The sequence below is a fragment of the Anastrepha obliqua genome, chromosome 4 (assembly GCF_027943255.1).
Source record: "Anastrepha obliqua isolate idAnaObli1 chromosome 4, idAnaObli1_1.0, whole genome shotgun sequence".
NCBI lineage: Eukaryota > Metazoa > Arthropoda > Insecta > Diptera > Tephritidae > Anastrepha > Anastrepha obliqua.
The window spans coordinates 1392593-1413015 of NC_072895.1; the positions used below are offsets into that span (position 1 = coordinate 1392593).

The window sequence follows — 20423 nt, forward strand, 5'->3', positions numbered from 1 at the left end:
TCGCGTTTAAAATTGGAAAGTGGCTGTATGGACAAATGCATTTGCATTTTATTTTAATAAAAATAATTCGAATATAAGGATAAAAATAAGTAAAAACACGCGTGTGAGTGTATATTTCGTGAATTTTAGTGAAGTGTTAAAAAATATATAGTGTAATGTGGCAAATTAAAGTGAAGTTCCAAAGGGCATTTTGAGACCTTTTTTATTCAATATCTCGAAAACTAAGGGAGATATCAAAAAATTTAACTTATTCATTTCGTTTTCTTTTGTCGAGTTCTATGAGAATCCGTCATCAGATTGCGGCGCCACGGAAACAGCAGACTCCCCTATAATTGATTAAATAAATAATAATAAAAAAAAAAACGGACGAATCGTGTTGGGCGAAGCTGCCAGATAGTGCAAGGTAAATGTTTGCAAAACTTTAAAATTATATCGTGCAATTCCCAATGACGAATGTGACATTTGCATCGTACTTTGAAAGTTTGGTTTTTTACGCCAAGGCTAATTACTTGGCCCGTTCTGTTAATTACGTCCTATACAAATCCCATTAGTAATTGGTTTTGATTGATTCATATATATTTTCATATGCAGGACTATACCCAATTTTGAGCTTAATTTCTTAATTCTCAATGAGAGAAACATACTGTGATAAATCACGAACAGTCGCGAAACGACTGGCAAGATGAATGCCAGAGTATAAGACAGAAGTTGCCAGAAAATACGAGTCGCCAGATCAAGAAAATATCCTAAACAGAGCAAATTGAAATTTGAGTTGAATTGAGTTTTTGAAACAAAAAACAAAATTGCAAAGTTGAGTGAACTTAAGATTCCGCAACTTAAAAAGGAGTTGGAACAGAGTGACCGTGTTAGAGGAATTCTACAAGGAGGCCAAGCGGAGGTCATCTGGGTATCATTAAAATGCTGGAGAAGAATAAGTAGCGGTTTTACTGGGTAAATTAAAGAGAATCAGTTGCCGAAAAGATTTAAAATTGCGCGGAGTGTATGATAGCGAAAGGTCCAAAGGAGAGATGTCGTGGAAGATTACAGCAACACAACACGGGTTCACCATTTGAGCGGACGGCCCTGGATGTGGTGACTCCGTTTCCAACTAGTGACTCCGGCAAGAAATATAAGCTCGAGGAGGGGTTTTTTTATAGCAGAAATACACTCGCATGTTTGCCATTGCCTGCCTAGGAGCGACCGCTATTAGAAAAGCACTTTTCTATCATTTGGTGTCTCATAATAGGAGGTTCAAACCCGCGCACCATCGAATGGTAGTCACATACCAACCCCAACCCCATATAATTTTAATGATTACAGAAACACTTTTTCTCGACCAGTCGGGTAATTTGGATCGAATGGACGTGACGTCGTTATAATCAACAATTTTGTGGATTTTTAACAAAAGCGGGGTACTAATCTCTTCAGAAAGCAAATTATTCAAAGTAGGAAGCGAACAGAAGACTAGTAAAAACTTGTAAGTTTCCCGAATAGCTGATGATTTCCTTAAATTGAAAATTAGAAGTGAAATTAGAAAAATTAAAGATTTGAAAAAAAAAAACTGCTCCCATGGCCCCTGTTACGTCAGCCAATCAGCTGATTCTTTCAAATTCGCTGAGAGCCGATTAACGGACTGATCTTGTCCATACCTCTGGAATTTTTTCACCATGATTAAACTTATGGTGCTCACACTCACCAACGCATCGCAGTCCCTTTCCGTTGCCCTTAGGATACACAAAATTGGCCTAAACTTATCCCGTAGAAAACAACTGCGTTCTTTTAGTTACATATTTACACAATACATCGGTTTGTGTGTGTTTGTGTTTGGCTGTATGGACACAAAGTTGCCATTAATATTTTGCATACACACTTTTTCACATATCCGCGTTATCGGTTTCAATTTTTAATTGTGTAATAAACCAAAGCCAAAAACCAACAAATGCAAATAGTTCATTTATCTATAATTAACATTATTCAAATCAATTTTCAAAAATCGTGAAATAAAATCTACGATACTACGATACGGAAGGAAGGAATTTTTCATTTACATGGGGTTCTCATTAGTTTGATCGTAACAGCTGACAGGGGACTGCGTTTACGTCGGTCACTGTTTTCAGCATTAGTTTCATTGTGTCAGCTGATACGGGCTTACGTTTACGTTGGTGAGTGTGAGCACCATTACTATTCACTTCTCCTTAAAATGAAGTACCGCTTTACTCTCCTAATTCTTTCTTTCTCTCGGAAATTGTGTACGCGGACACCAAAAGCTGATAACTATCACGAACACAACTTATGTGGTGCATCAATGAACGAGATTTATATAGTACAAGATAATGCTCATACGTGAATTTTCTTTCAGATCCAAAAATGGAAAGAAAAGAAAATCACCTGGATATGACCGAATTACTCCAAAGCTGCTAATTAATTACTCAATATTGCTGTTTTTTTAATCACAAATACTTCTGATTATTAAAATTCGGATATACAAATAAAATAAATAAATAATTGGCGCGTACACCTCTGTTCGGTGTTTAGTCGAGCCCCTTCTCCCATTTGTGGCGTGCGTCTTGATGGCAGAAATACACTGGGGGTGCTATTAGGACATTTTTTTTATAATTTTGCTGTTTCATGCACGGAGATTCGAACCTATACACTCCTGAATAGTAGTCACTCACTACCCGCATAAATTACAATAATAATAACAATTTATAATTATAATAAATTATATATTTATATATAATTAGCGCTTACACGATTTGTGGGTATTTGGCCGAGCTCCGCCTCCTATTTGTGGTGTGGGTCTTAACGTTGTTCCACAAATGAAGGGACCTACAGTTTTAAGCCGACTTCGAACGACAGAAATACACTCGGAGGCTTGCCATTGTCTGCTGCGGGGCGACCGCTATTAGAAACAACTTTTTCTATTCTTTTGGTATTTCATGCACGAAGATTCGAACCTTCGCACTTCTAAATAGTAGTCATGCACTAACCATGTAGCTAATACGGCCGCATAAATTAGATTAAGATTCAAAAGCTTACTGTTAGGCTTAAGTTTACTTCGAAACGATCCATTATTTAAACCATGTATTTGATAGCAACAATTCCCTTTATATTCCACCATACGAAGGCTGGTGGTTTAAGTCACTTATTAAATACTCACTGAATATTGGCGTTCTTGTACATAGTTACAGGAACATCACCTGTATATTAAACTACATTGCTTAGTATATAGTCAACATTTTGGTGAGCATAGCAGGTATGGTAAATTGCGTACAGAGGGGCTAGACGGTTGGATTAGAGAACTTTCTAAGTTCTCTGGTTAAACGTCACCCATACATACAACTTATTATCTAAAAGCAAGCACATAGATTCAGTAGCTAACTCCGCGATTGCGAGCGTACTTTTTACGTTTGGCCGTAACATATGAATGTATGTGTGTGTATATGTATATATGCGAAAGGCGAAGTTCTTCGGATCTGTTTGCTATGTGCAAATATTTCCTCATTTTTTTTGAGAGGTGGGGCGATCAGCGGGTTGTAGTGTTCGTTTTAGTGGCCTCAACTTGATTCATTCGATTTGCTCTTAGTATCAAGCCCAGTAAGCGAGGTGAATTAGTTTTTTCAGTTACAATCGAAGTGAGCGCGTTTGCGGTTGTAATCACAGTGGCCTGGCCATCGTCGTCGTCATCAATTCGGCTATCGTATTCATGGTGCAACTAGGAATTTTTGATAATACATATTGCGCATACGTTTTTCATTACTCTTTTCAAGTGTATAGTGTTATTATATTTTATTATTTTGTTAAATGTGTCGTGAGTGAGAGCTCCCTCTTCCCCCATCGAGTTGTTGTTTTTGAGAAATCGAAAGAGAAACGACAACGACATTGATTTTCTTTGAGACGTATTGTTTTGCCAGTGCGCACTGAAAACCTGGAAGGGATAGAAATAAAGCTATAAAATGGTAAATCATATGTTGTATAGGTGAAAATACGTAAAAATATAATAAGATTTGCAAAGGACGGGAATCGTAAATGAAAAGCCAGTGGGTGATATTTAAACGCGTTGAGATATGCGAGCGGAAGGAGAAGTGGATGGGGAAAAGTAGGTGGTGAAGCCAGCCGTATACGTCGTGAGCAGTAGTGGCGATAGCAGAATCAAAAGCAACGTGCTCTTGCCCTGGCAAATACTAGCAATTAGTGTGGTGTGTATATTAATGCCTCTCGCTTCTTTTCACCAAGTAGTGTGGTGAGTTTTTGGTCACGCAAGCAACAAAAAAAAAAAACATTAATAACATACTAACAGCTCAACAACAAAACGAGAACTATCAACATTATTGTGTTGATACCTTAAAACTGCAGGGGCAGTGGAGGTGGTAAAATTATAGAAGAGCGCGAATATCTTATCGTGTCCGCCTGCTGCTCTTTGCCCTGCGCTGAGCTGTTAATACCGGCCGTCGTTGCGTATCTTTGCTTTACGTTTCGTCGCGTATGAGTGTGTACTCACACGAATTTTAACAAATGGCAAGACACTTTTAAAACAACAACTGTTGAATTCGTCTGATTGGAAAATAAATAATAAATAAATCAAATCAAAGAGTTTGTACCTTTGGCTATGAATTAACATTTGAAAATCTAGAAAAGTTCATCATGCTCGACATGAATTGAAGAGGTGGAAATTGTTACAGTTCTTATTTATGGTAAAATCGTAAATTAAGAAATTTTGATGTGTAAAGTGACTCGTTTACTATTGCCTAAAATATTTTTGAAAGTTACAACATACGCGTTTAGCCTGTAATCATAATAAAACAACCGTGTCATCTATTGAAGTCGAACCAATCCTTTCGGAGAAAAGTTGAAAAACTTAAAAATCGTTTTTACTTGACAAACTGCGGTAGTTTTCGCAGGAATTGATGAAGTAACAACTAAAGGTAAGTGACTGCCTGCCATAAATATTATTGCTACTATGCTAATGTACATAATTACATACACATGCACATACAATATGTGCCCATCTCACAATTTAACCCTTTCGGTACGGAAAGCCGGTAACGGAAATACAAATTATTTTATATGTTTAATAGTTGCAATGGGTGAAATAAAAGTCTTTTGACCCGTCAAAATTGTAGGTATCTTCAAACATTGCCGGGACATATAAGTCCCGTTCGGACCGAAAGGGTTAAGGCCATTAATTGGTATATTCTTTGCCCAGGCTTTGAAAGTGACTTAAGTAGATACTTAGAGATAGAAATTGTGAATTATTTAAAAATTTTATGCTTTGGCATAAATGCAATGATTGTTGACTCGGTCGACAGAAAACGGAAGATTGCACATATCGCTATGTCGCTACCCGGTTAGCGGTGAATTTTACATAAATTGTAGAATTTGCTGATATTTTTTCATTTACTAACATTTTGCGTCCATGTTTATATGAATTTAACCTGACTTTTAATTTTTGTTTACAAAAGCTAACTTTTTTGGCTCTCTTCTTAGTTGTCTCATACGCCTCGTGTCCAACTACGTCAGGGCGAGGGTACGCTCAAGCTGGTGACACTAGAGCAAAATCATTTACGTACATCGGTTTTGCTTTTGCAATTTGATATTTTTAATGTCAGAGTGTAAACAAACAAAGAAGTAGGTCACTTTGAAGTTCCAAATACGAGAAGAAAAAAGGCAAATCAGCTGATTTAGTGCCAGCACTTGGTATACATATAATCGCCTTCGATACCCTAATTTTCCACTTCAATCTTCGTAATCTTGCATTTCATCATTATTGGATTGTTGATTGAATTACGCAACCGATTAAAGAGCGATAATAAAATAGTAAGCCGTTAACGAGGCAAATGGTTTCAAAATCATTTCTATGTTATTATGGTAAAATTTTATAAATTTAGAAAAAATGTTTAGAAAAGCAATTGGTTGCCACGCGCAATTCAGGTTTGATCCAAAGGGTCCTTGCCTACTGAGATTCTACTGTTTGTTAACAGATATAAATTTGAATAGTTGGAAACCAGCGTTAATACCGTTAATAATGTGAGCCTGAAAACTTAATTCAGTTTTCAAATAGATTCTTTCGTAAAATTGATAGAATACGCGATTCCGTAGATTAAAGAGGAAAAATGAACATAACCTTGCCGTGCCGTGATTACACTAGTCTACAAGGAAAAGTATCCGAAATAATTTAAACTAATATCTGCTTCTCTGTCCATGCAAAATTCGGATTGATAACTAAAATTAATTTATTAGTTTGAGTTTTTACGATAATCGTATCTTTCGTGTTTAATGGAACTAGGCCGACAAAATTTAACCAACATTCAGACCCAGAAACCAGACTATATATTTCCGAAGGTTTATGATGCGCTGAATCCAAATCTGGCCTCAGAATTGCTCTATCAGCTCTGGTTTTCGAGATATCCTAACCTAAAAGTGCAAAAAATACAAAAAAAACATGAAAATCTCAAAATGCGATATCTCTGCGAAAAAAATGATATTTGAGCAAACAAAACGTCATTTGAAAAAAGAAGGATTGTATTTAAAGATGCCATCCTTTAATTTTGGTGAAAGAAAACATCTGCAAGGCTACATAACCTCAAATATGGGCAAAAATGGGGTTTTTTGCACTTTTAGGTTAGGATATCTCGAAAACCAGAGCTGATAGAGCAATTCTGAGGCCAGATTTGGATTCAGCGCATCATAAACCTTCGGAAATATATAGTCTGGTTTCTGGGTCTGAATGTTGGTTAAATTTTGTCGGCCTGTGTTATAGATGAGGTGTATAAGAAAACTAAGAAGTGAGCGTCAAAATAGTTAGCTTTGACAAGCAAAACTGAAAAGCTAGCCTAGAAGTGATAATGGGAAGAAAAAAGTTGTTTGTAACCAAAAATAACTAAGCAAAACTCGACAAAAATTCAGTTCTGTTCTGCTCAGGTAATTTTGTCAAATTTACTGAAAGCCGAGTCGTAGTACTGGAGTCGGTGGTTCTCTGGTAGGGATAATGAACGGGTGTTATATACTGAGTACTTATCTTGCAAAATCGGCAATTTCCACACTTGCCGTGTTGAAGACAAAGCCTTAGTTGTAAATGTTAGTTGAAATATGTAGTTGTTCGATGTTCAAGGAAGTATACAAAAACGGCAGAGTGATATCATTTCTTGTAAAATTTGAAATCACAATTGGCCCATTGGCCGCAGTTTGTCCTTTTCATCGTTAAATAGCATGAATGTATTACATTTTACATATGTACATATGTATGTATATGGTAGCTAGCAGCAACGACATGACAAACTTTGATCAAGAAATCTCGAATTTCGAACTCCATTAAGGAAATGCCAGCATGACAGAAGAAAATTCGAAAATAAATAATATTGCATTTACGCTAAGCTAATATATGGATATACATATGTATGCATGTATTTATTTGAAAGCCCATTGATATGAACGTACATATGTATGTATGTATACTCGTACGTATATCGTTCACCTGTTATTGCAGCCTAGACGCGCACAGGTTATTTAAGAACTGGCTTAAGCGTGCATAAAACTGTTAAATCAGCACACAACAACCACCAACCGCCAACCGCCAACCAATAAACTACTTGTACATCCAATAAAAGCTATTGCTACCAGCAACAATGACAATACAGAAATGTCATTACACTGACGCACATACGAATGTATGTATGTATGTATGTATGCACTTGAAGAATTGAAAAACGAAGCAGAATTTAGTTTAATGGAAACGACGTCAACGGCATAAAAACAAGTTGTTGTTGTTCAAGTCGTTCACTACGAAAATAATAAAGTCGACAATAAGTGGGCTCATTGGCGATCGTTGCCGCACAAAGCTACTTGAACACTTAAGATGAGTGTCGAACTGGGAAGAGGAGTAGAGTAGCGATGTGTTGCGGTCGCACATGCGCACAGAATAATGTTGCAATTGGCAAGAGAATAATGATGGCGAAGGCGATGCCGATGACAGCAGAGTTGGTTGGTGTTGGTAGCGATGACTAGCAAAATGAAAAGGAAGTTTCGAATGATGATGCGCGGTGTTGGTCGTTAAGATGCAATGCACAAGTGGAAGAATTATTACAGAGTTGGACTTTGGATATGCCGTCAATATTGCGTGTATTTGAAGCTAACTAACTTCAGCCGTTGATCCTGTTGGTATTAGCCTTCCAAGTAAATACGGAATGTACTACTCAGTGGCCGCGCTTTCCTGCCTTCGGTATAACAAAACTGTGAAGGTATACATACATACAAGCACATTTGTACGTCTGTATAATATTTATTATTCGTTTGAGATAAGCATACGGCAAGATTTTCGACCCCTTATCCATGGCCAAAACCACATCTGAGACATTTTAAAACATTCTAGGTCGTAAGGATCAAGATAACGGTCGCACTGATAAAGGATATTTTATGAATAAGGACTGAAACCAAAATTTAGGCTTTTTAGGGAATTTTCCTCTAAGGCCCGGAACAGAATTGCAACGGGAAAGCTTGTCACAGGTTGATGGGTGATGATCAGCTGATCCACTTGAAAATTCGGCCGGTTAAACAAAATTGCGACGGGCTGGTTTTCAGCTCACATTTTGTGGTTACAATAAAATGAATTTTATAGTGAAATATTTTCGTTTGCCACATTTGTGAAGCAACTCGTCGAAGCTCATTTAAAAAAAGAACTAATTTCTAAACTTATGATATTTTGCGGAGTTTCTTGTGCCAATCAGATAAATATTATTTGCTTGTTATTTCCCTGCTGTTGCTTGTAAACAACCAAATTGCCCTCAAACGATCAGAAAAGCAATCCTGTGCCATGAATCCGTCGGAGAAAATAAAAATTAATCGAATTATTTTGACGCCGTAAAAATAACCGACGGCAAGAAATCCGTCTCCGCCGCTATTCTGTGCAATTTAATGCTATTAAATGTGTTATAATTTTGACATCGTTTATCCACCCGTCAACCTGACAGCCGCTGTCCGCTGGAATTCTGTTCAAGAGTTATGCACAATTTCATGCCGATTCCGAACGACAGGCAGTAGAAACGCACTCCGAAATGCCAGCTAAGGATAAGCCACTCTTAGAAAAGACTTGCTCTATCGTCTGATGTTTCATAAATAAATAGTTAATAGTAAATTTTATAATACCTCGGGAAAATTGCAAGTTATAACCTTATACCTACTCCCATCTTCCACTAGTTTCTATTAATTTAAGAGTCGATAGTGAAGAACCTGCTTTCTGTTTTGCTGATCAAAAATTCACATCCACACATACATACAAATCGGTTGTGATTGATTTGAATTGCGCGCCACATATATAATATTTTTTATGCTGCTACCTATAAAATTTCGCACTCTTAATCAAGTTTTTACTCTGTTTGTGTTACACTTTGTTTTTGGGTTTTTCTTTTTGCCCATCACTCCTTTGAATAAACATACATATTTATGCATGTAGAACGTAGTAATTATTTCTGAAGTGCAGCAACAGGTTTCTTTAGTACGTTGTTGGATATGCGCACTTGTAATTTTGTATGAAATCTCCTGTACACGCAAAGTTAGGCTATATTACAAGAACCACCTCCGTCCACAGCATTCGGATGCCTTCATTAAACTGAAACGAAATATCAGATAGTTCGGGCTTACGGCTTTGAGCTTAGTTGAGGAACTCAAGTGAAAGATCCTAAGCGGAAGGGGGTTGGGATAAGGTTAATCCGGTGTGTTTTTAAGAATTTTTTTTGGTGATACAGATTGACCAAATCTATATATATAATTTCCATATAAAAATGCCACAATTGAATAATATTTTCCTAAATTTTCAATGCGAACCGTAGGAAATCGGGTGAATGAGACAGAATCATCTCTCCGAAAGGGGTCTCGAGAAACAAACAGAATTATCTGAAATAAAAAGATCAAAAGGCATTTGTTAAAGAATGGGTTTCTCGACGCACCCCGGGAGAACTTTTTTCCGATGTTTAAATTTTTCGTAAAACTTGGATTTCGAAAAAACGATGAACGCGATAAAAAAAAAAAAACGAAAAACCCTCGTGGTGAATTACGTCAAGAAGTACTGTGCAAAAATTCAAAACGATTGGTTCAGTAGACTTTGAGTTATGGCGTACACGCACTTAAAAACAACCGTAGCTGTTGTTGTTGTTGTTATAGCAGCATAAACATTCCCCATACTTACATACGGGGAATGCTGCTGGAGTGACAGTCCTTGGCCGGATAAATGCGAGTCGTTCCGGTAATGTAGAACCGGCTGTCGTGGAAACGGCGTAGCCGAATGGGTTGGTGTATCCGGAGGGCGTAGGTTTGAACTTCCATGCATGAACATCGTATAATAGAAACAGTTTTTTCTAATAGCGGTCACCTCTCGGCAGCCAATGGCAATCCTCTGAGTGATTTCTGCCATAAAAAACTTCTCATGCAAATCTTTCTGTCGTTCAGAGTCGGCTTAAGACTGTAGGCCCCTCCAACATCAAGACGCACCCCAAAAAGAAGGGAAGGAGCTCAGCCAAACATCTAACAGAAGTGTGCGCGCCAAGTATTTATTTTTTATACATTTCTTTAAAAAGACAAAACCAAGTTTGACAAAGTCAGCTGTTGATTTGACGTAATTGTGGGCGTGTGTTTCTATTATTTCTATTTTCTTCTTTATTTAGATTAACTTAACATAACTCTTCTTTATTCTTTACAAATCTTCTTAGTACTCTTATAGTTTCTTCATTATTCTGCAAGGCTCTTATTTTCTTTCAACCTGCGTAATCTTGCACCCGTTTTCAATGATCTTTTAGTTCCTGTGACTACAGCTTGGCGTACTTTACGCTCCTTTTAACTTGAAAGTCCAGTGTTCGTAATTTTACTCTTCTGGGCGTTTTAGTTGAGACTGTGACAAAAGTATTTTAAAAGGTATTTACTTCTCCTTATTCAGCTATTGGGATATATCCTTAGCCCTTCTCTTCTCAAATCACATATCGTGACCAAGGGAACCCAATCGGGCATAAATAAGACATTCTAGAATCTAGATCACCATCCAGCTGATAATTTTTATCAAACTCATTTTATTTTTCTGCACTTAATATAAGGCGGCTGCCTTAGCCGAATGAATTATAGTGCCCTGTGTAAAGGTCGAGCTTCGAAACCCATTATGGCCATAAAACACTAAATGGTAGAAAAGGAGGAGGAGCTCGGCCAAACACACAAAAGGGGTGTATGCGTCAATTATATATGAGAAAGTGTCTAACCAGTTCAAGACCAAAATAGGAATTTATTATTATTCAAAAATATTATTTGAAACTCTTTAAAAGTGCATAAATTACTAATGAGCTTGCGAAGAAGCAGCAAAGCCAATCAGAGAAATACATAAATACAAAAGAAGAAATAGCGAATTAATGTAGGAACTAGTATATAAGTATAAAAGTAGATGTGTAAACAATGTACGAGCAGAAAATCGTATCTACGCTTTGGCTAACCTTGTCGTAGTTCAAACACCCTATAGCAAGAGCCAGTTTGTTCGTCGAGCAGTTAAATGTCGAGCTGATGCTTTGACAACTGAATGTCATGGACGCAGAAATGTTGTGGAAATACTGGCGAGCAACATAACTGATTATATATGATCCGAGTTTTAAGCTAAGTTTAAGTCATTGAATATACAAATGCACATATAAATTTACAAATGCGCGCATATATAAGTGTAGTTGTGAAAATAACTATCTGTGCAATGTTGCCAATGAATGAGAGCAAAAGATGTAATAATTAATTGTCGCGTCCAGTGTTGGTATTCTATGCGTATTGCTCGACTAAGTGAAATAGTTAGCCTGTGCAATCGCCATCTTTGTGTCGTTGATCAACAGCCGGCAGCTGTCACAGGTATCTGCCAGCTGATGCTCACACAACCATCAAAGTGGCTCAAACCGGTGCAGATCGGTTATTGAATGCGGCGCTGATCATACAAACAATTTAATGTGCAGATAATTTAAATATTTTTGCACTTTTTGGGAGGTAGAGTGTGAGAGCAAATGATAAAGTAGAAAATTGCGGTCCATGTTCCCACAAGTTTCTCTAGGCACACACACGCCCTTATATGCATTATAGTTTGCGGAATCACGAGATAAAGTGAGATGGAAAATTGTAAACGCTGGATACGTTTTGACCTCCGTTGATTCGGTGCTCGCTAGCTGATGGCGGTTGATACCGCTGCCAACTTGCGAGCTAAATTTAATTTTGCACTAAAAATCAGTGGCATTTATTGTCAGCGTTTATTTGACGTTGAATGCAATGACAAAAAAGTAATTCATCTGTGCTGTTGATGTCTTAATATGAGATTTTTTATGCCTTTTCTGATGTTGGTGTGTTACTCCACACTTTCCAATGAGGGGTAAGTGTCCTCAAAATAATACGACTGCTTAAAAGATATCTCAACATATAAATATTAGCATATTTATACATATATTCAAGTATTAATGCAGCAGGTAGTCGGTTCTGCGTTACCGGAATGACCCGGGTAATGCTTATGCTGCTACAACAACAACATATACGTATGTACGTTTCTCAGATAGTGTCTTCATATTAGGTACGTCCTCTACTTGTCATTTGAGGCTCGGTTCACCATTACTTCTGTAGCGCACTCTTCGAAGTTGTGTTTTCTAATGCAGTTCTTGGCTGCATATACATCCGGGTAGTTTGAATAACGAAGACCAGTCCAAAATCGCGAAATTGCCGTGTGAAAACGTTGAAAACAATATTTTTCTCATAAATTAATTGCTCTTTTATTTGAGTGTATAAGGTGGTCAAGCGTGTCTAGGTAAATCTGCCGTGAAAAGTGGGCCGCTTCATTTGTGGAACAGCAATGCACCTATTTGTAATGATATAATGATGCGACATGATTCCAAAATTGGATTTCTCTGTAACTCTCTCTTCTCTCTAACTCTGTTTTCTACTAAAAACTAAATTGAAAAAACTGTGCAATGCGTTTAGTGCGCAAAAGTTTGTACATCCTAACCTATCAGATGCTTTTATAATTTTCATTGGCTAAAAAAATAAGTAAACAAATTAGTAAAAATAATTCCAAGTTTGCTACTTAAGATTTGAGGTAGATCAGTAAGAATAAATATTTATAAACAAAAATGGCTTTATTGCCATGAAGATCAATACATTTTTGCATGCGCTTTAATCAATTTCCGAGGCATTTTTTCGCTACGCTCGAGGTAACTCCAAATTGCGTAATTTGCCCTAATTGAAAAACGTTTACATTGAATTTTGTTTTTAATCTGCGGAAATAATGAGAAATCATTGGGTGCCGACTAAAGAAAGCTGGTGAGATTCAACAGGGATATTGGATAGTTCAAGGGGCTATAGTTTAGGTAAATGCGGTATCACAATTTGATTTCCATCTTTGTGCTTAATGCACCGCTGAATCGAGTGCTTACCATCTCGACCTAATCGAGCCACCATAGCTCAAAACTTGAGTGGCAACCCTCGTATTATTATGTACTTTAACTTAAATGAAATTCGCTAACCCTTTCATAGTACTAGTCTGTCAGCAAGTATACCGATCTATTAGCAAGTTCTGGTTGCTATAAGTGAAAGGTCTAGGTAAGGAAAAGTGTTCTTGATGATAAGACTGATATATGTACCTGTATGCATGTACTTATTCGCATATGGAGCACGTCAATATTATCAGCTAAAGGGTAGCTTCATGCTTCCGTTCGATGAACTGTCTGCAGGTGTATGCTTATAGGCATATTTTGGTACCAAATCTCCAGTTGCCAATCAGTGTCAATATCACCAATTATTTGATTGATCCATGCGCAAATGTTATTGCAGTTTTACCCCTATAACTTCACACGAATACCATTTGAATGTTATGATGACACATCCGCTTGAAAGGCATACTAAAAGAGACGAATCGTTTGTAAAGTGATCCAGCTGCGAATATTCCCACCGGTTTCAGTTGCCTATGGCATTAGGAAACGCTGCTGCAAAAAACTATTGAATTCTATTAGTACTTAGGCGTTAAGAATTAAGAACTCAATCATATTATTATTTATTAATAATACGATACTCGCCGTTACCAACGTGCGAAGGAGTAAAAATCTTTCGTAGAATCTTTCTCTCAAACACTACCTATAGTACACCTTACACACGCCAAGTCAGTAGGTTAAATTCCTTCCTATCCAGACATATTCAACATATGTCCGCTAGGTAAAGGCACCACGTACGACACGAACCACCTATGGTATTCACATAATCCCTTAAACTTACTCATCCAGCAACTCTCAACATGGGCCTGCCGTTGAATGAGATTGACGATGACAACTGGGTACATATCGGCGATCATTAATTTTTAACTTTAATTTAAATAATAGTATACAAATAAGTAAATAAAATTAACTAAGGCCTATATTTTTACCACTTATTCATTTGCGAAAGCCGGACTTATTTAGTGATCAAATCTTTTGAAGTGCGCGGGGTGTTTTATGTCAATTGACGGAGCTATGATTCTAAGTTCGGACACATTTCCCTAATAAAAGGCTCGTACTAGAGCTATTCTTTACGAAACTCTGAGCGTTATTTTAAATCTACAGCCTCTAGGCTCTAGGACCGTTTCTGATCACTGAGGGTGGTTTTATCTCGAATATTACTGAACCTTATAAGAATATTGATTTTCATATGTGGATCTGTGATTCCGACCTATCACACCTCGGATTTATTGTAGGATGTCTCCTGTTTTGCCAGTTCATCAGTTTTCTCATTTCCTTCTATGTTTCTATGGCCTGGTACCCAGATGAGATTGATTTCTGTCGTGCGCGTTAAAGCATTAAAGCATCTTCTTTGCATTGCTTGGCGATTTTTGAATTGGTTATAGGTGTCTTTAAAGATATGATGGCTGCTTGACTATCTGAAAAAGTACATACTTCCGATAGTTGATGGGGATGGTGCAAGCGCCTACGTTGGTATTGTCCTATAATTGGCGAGACCTTGAGCTTGATGTCGCCTTCCAAGGGCAGACGGCGTTTACGAGTAGATTTTTCAAAGCAGAAATGCACTGCAAGGTTTGCAATTAACAACAACTTTTTGTATAATTTGATGTTATTTTTTGTATAATTTGATATGCTCCTATTTTACTCATGCCATCGAACATGACCTGGCGAATGGTAGGCGCGCACGGCCACCCAATTGACATCCATACGTAACTACATGCAATCTCGGCATAAATTAATTTCTGCCTATCTGCTTTTGTTTTGTTTACACGTTTCGTGTTCTTTCCAAATGTTTAAAATCAATTTTGAACAATTTCTGTGTTCGGCTCCTTCCAACGCCACCTAAAACAGCCAATCAACTTTGCACGTAAGTGAATGTGTACGTACATGTGCGTGTAAGTATGCCTGTTTCGATCAAGATTTGTTTAATTCAAAAGCAATAGCTTAATTGATAATAAATGCAGCGTAACAAAGTGATTTTAAATGGTCTAATGAATATGTGAAAATACTTGTAAAGTGAAAAAGAAAACTCGAATAAATGCCGCAAGGAAAGCAAAGAGTAAAAATTCCACAGCATTATTAAAGCGTTCTAGCGAATTCAGTTATGCGTCACGCAAACAAACAACAGCAACAATTGCAAATAATACTAACAAAATATGTTGTAAAACCTCTCTCCCTCCCTAGTGCTAACCGCCCAATATCAGCTCTTTTTTCGATGGTGTTGTAGCAATTGCATTTTATCTACTGTGGGCGAATGGAGCACAAAAGTGAACGCTGAAAGAGTTTTACGAATTTGAGCAGCAAAATAAAATAAAACGTCAACACATGCACATGTACGAGTATATAACTATCATACATTGGAATTCAACACAGCACAATTTTAGAGATACATTAATGGTTTGGTTTGGTTGGTGAATTGGCGATACGCAAAATTGTTTAAGAGAGAGGGAGAGTTTCCAACAGGTAATGTAGGAGGTGGGGAAGGGGCTTGTTGTTTTCTTTATCGGGCTGGTTCTTGCTCTCTATATTTCGCAGTAGTAACAACTGGCATGTGCTCGTGTAAAATACACGCATGCTTTTCGAAAATGTGGTCTCTCATTTAATTCATGAATTCACCACACCACACGAACCACTTGTTGATTTCTAGTGGGCAAAGTTAACACGGAACTGCTTGGAGTGCCATTTCGTTGAGAAAGTAAACACCTTCATTTATTAAACATATGAATGTACTTACATCTGTCTAAATTGATTTTATGTATTATAGCTATACATGGACGAATTGATACGAATTAAAGTTCAGTGGCTCCGTTGGCTAGGTCAGGTTTTTTTGGGGGGCCTATAGTTTTAAATCGACTCTGAACGGCAGATGTTTTTTTTGCGAGGAGCTTTTTCATGGTAGAAATACACTCGAAGATTTGCGATAACCTGCCCAGGGGCGACCGCTATTAGAAAAAAGTTTTTCTTTATTTGATGTACGGAGTACGCAGATTCGAACCATTCGGCTACGGCGCCCCCTCGGTAGATAATTTGGAGCTTGGTGTAGGCTGGATCTTTCAGCAATATAACGATACAAAATTCGTCGCTTTTTTTGTTTGCACTAAGTCAATTAAAACCGCACCGCAAAGCATAGATTTAAATATTATTTAAGAACTAGCTTATACCCGTGGGTTTCACCCCACATTTCTATCAAAAACTATGCAATGTAAATAAAACAACTTTAACTTTTTTAAGTCAGTTTAGGTATTATTTAAAACTATCGGATATGCGATATTTTTTTTTTATAATTTTGAGTATAAATAAAAAGGTTTTTCGGTGCGCCAACTCTGGAGCAGGCTACATATAATTGGCCATGGGTAAAACATGAGTTGGTTAGATTGTTGGACTGTTTACTTATCGATAAAGCTTTACCAATAAGAGAATGCATTCAATTCAGCAATACCTCTATCGTTGATAATATAAATTCGTTTCTATATCAAATGGTCTAATCTTTTTCTCTAAGTTCATATTTTTTCTAGGAGTACTAAATACTAACTTCATTAAACCTTTTACCAATTTTTGGTATTCTACCATAAATGCGTCCAGTGATATGCAGTACGAAAAATCCCATTTGTATAGGAGGTGTCACGCCCCATTTCTAGCTATCACCAGTTTTCATCTGCACCTGCAGGTATTAACCTTATATAATATCTTACCAAATTTCAGTTGTCTAGCCCAAATACTTCCGGAGATATGGACAATGAAAAATTGCATTTATATGGAAGGTGCCAAGCCCCCTTTTTCGTTTTTCTCAGTTTTCTTGGAGGTGTTAGGGATTAGCCTCATATAACCGCTCCCCAAATTTCATTGGTCTAGCCTAAATACTTCCAGAGATATGGACTATAAAAAATTCCAGTTGTATGGGAGGTGCCAAGCCCTCTTTTTCGTTATACGCAGTTTTTCTGGATGTGGTAAGGATTAATGTCATATAACCCCTTACCAAATTTCTGTAGTCTAACGTAAATACTTCCAGAAATACGGACTGTTCAAAATTCCATTTGTATGGGAGGTGCCACGCCCCTTATATATATCAAAATATTTTGTAGCCCATGACCATCCCAGTAAGGTATCCAGTTTGTGTTTCAAATTTGGTTACGATCGGTTTAAGCGTTTAGGACGCAAGTCGATCTATAGATACATACATAATTTGAATTTTATATATATAGATAGATTATTAGAAAAAAGACTAGGTTCCTAGCGCTGCTATACACAATAGGCTCATAGTGAAAGCCTGCAAAGTTGACAAAATTAGTTATCTCGATGCCTCGTCGGTTTCAAGCGGTTATTGATGCTAACGGTGCTAATTACAAAAAAGCAACAGTATCTGGGATTAACACTAGATTTACCAGACCAGTCAAAATGACTGGCCTGGCAATTTAAATTCAAAATTCTTGCCGGATGTAACATTTTCTCTCCGTAATGATATCATGGCTTTTGTAGCTATAGCTAAAGAATCAGTTTTATGAACTTTATATTATTTTATATATTTTCGTAATAAATATATTTTTTGTTATTGGCACTTATACCAGTACCAGTCAATATGATTGTGTACCATGATTTTGATGCAAGACATGTAGACATGTAGTTGAAGCAAAACTTATTTTTCATGGTTTAACTTCACATGAAAATAATAATAGTAAACAAGCGTTAATACCCGGTAAAGTGACTTGTGTTTTCACCATTACGCAGTGAGGCACTCTGCCTCGATTTTTACCCTCGAGCTTTCTACTGAGAAATAAACGCTGAGAGCATAAGAACGCAATATATGTGCTACCACTTTCTACTACCCCTATCTGCTGCGGCGGCGGCAATCCCTTCATTGTTTTTCACCTTCAACACTTGCATGTATGTACGCACAAAACAGCGATGGGACAAACGCAGAGTGGTAACAAAATAACATCTCTCTGTATTTGTATGTATTCCTATTGAGCCCTACAACTGCTTTTATGGCTACTAACTGGGCATTGTTGTTGTTATTCGCGTGTTATTGCCAATGCCAACGCCAGCAACGCAGTCGAAGCCAGCGTCGACGCTCATCACTGATTGCTTCCCACAGTAACCAACTAACCACTTTGCCGCCTTGCTGTTGCCTCTGCCTTATACTTATCAAGGTCGCCGCTGGATGTCGCCAGTTTCGTTTTGGTTCTGCATACATACACATGTACATATTTTTGCCATTTTATGCATTTTCCTTCTTGTCGTCAGTTTTGTTACATATGTATGTAGCTGTTGCTGTGCATGTACGTAACTTGTTTTTCTCTCTAGTATTTTTGCCTTCCAAGCCTTCCTTCTTCATACTCGTACAAGTTCCTTCTGCATTCAAGCTTTTCCCTTCGTTTCGAAGCATTGTTTGGTGGTGGTAACAGTTCGTTTCCCCACTTCATGATGTGCATTCCTATTGTTGCTGTTGCATTTATTTATAATCGTTTGAACTATTTTTAGCCTTAAATTTTTTCTTTGATTCCCACTTTTTTGAATTATTTCAAGTTTCGTTAGTTGCTTGACCAGTCGCTTGGTCGCTTGGTGGCTTGACTATATTAGTTGGCCACTCAGCTCTAGCGGCCTATCTGCCTCAATATTTTTTTTTATTTTATTTGGTTTCCATGTTTTCCAGGCTTTAATGTTTCAATGTTTTGTTGCTTTCGTTTTTTTTCAACATTGTTGCAAAATTAATTGCAATAACTCTCGCCCATTACTGATATATGTGCGTGTGTGTATATGTGCCTATGGATATATGTATGTATTTGTCTAGATATGCGATTTTCTACACTTTTATGATGCGAGTTCTACGAACTAAAATCACAGCACTTAACTTTCTCAATTCCATTTTGTGAGCACTTCATTCCCATTCCAAGGCGATTCTGCAGGGTTCAAGGTGGATGCAGGAGACAGAAGGCACCACTTTCGGGGTGTAAAGTGATTTAAGAGCTGCCTTATAATTTTACGGAACGGCGAGAACTGTTACTTACATGCCCATTACGCTTCAATTGTTCTACTTTTTACTAGGATTTGAAAGATGAAAGGTTTAGTATATACATAAGTACATATGTACGTACATACTCGTCTACATAAATATTTTTCCTAAAAAATTTTAAATAAATTATTTATACTTTGATAAAGGAAATTAAAAAATCGTTGATTACAAATAATAAAATTAAAAAAAAAAATTGAGTATCTCTTCTCTTCAGAGCAGAATTAGGTTAAGTGATTTGTAAGAGGCACATATACACATACATATTTATATGCACATACACACATATATAAGTATATATGTACTTTTATGAACGCCATTTGTCTATGCGGATTTTCTTCTATAATAAATATCTTTTGTTTTAAGGTCAATAAGTCCTGATCTATCATAGAAAAATTTTGTATTTTACTTAACTTTTATAAAATGGTTACTATAGCCTGAGCTATGAATCATTGATGGATTAAATATTTCGAGAAAAGAAAACAATTTAGTGCCTTACCCAAAAAAACGCTAAGTTGAGTTAAGATGTTGTTTATGAAAAGTATACAGATATGAACCTTTTGTCATCTGCTTACCATAAAAATAAAAAAAACTTACACAAAATAAGGCCCTAAAACCTGTTTAGTGCCTTTTGAGCTCATCTTTCAATTAAATAATTCACGGCGTAGAAAGTGTTAAAACGCGTTCACTTTACAAAGATATGCCTATTATGTGGTAATAATCCAAATATAAGCTCTTTACCATTTATATCCGTACATATGTAAATATAAGTGTAAGATGACCATAATATTTGGTTAGTGGAAAAAAGTTTATAATTTGAAAGAAATTTAAACAGCCTGAGTTGGATCGCAATAGGGTTGGCGATGGCGATTGGCCGTTCCACTACCAGACTACTGCAGCGCTTTCAGCTAGCCAGGAAAGGTACTACTCTTCAGCTGCTT

The 20423-nt window shown here is 37.0% G+C and overlaps 1 long non-coding RNA gene across 1 annotated transcript in view; it reads left to right on the forward strand.

The window, feature by feature from the left end:
* The first annotated feature begins 3649 nt into the window (after positions 1–3649).
* LOC129243567 (uncharacterized) overlaps positions 3650–20423 on the forward strand; it is a 107171-nt gene continuing 90397 nt past the window's right edge. Inside the window, exon 1 of the long non-coding RNA XR_008582326.1 lies at positions 3650–4925. This is a non-coding gene — a long non-coding RNA (uncharacterized LOC129243567). The remainder of the gene's footprint in view (positions 4926–20423) is intronic.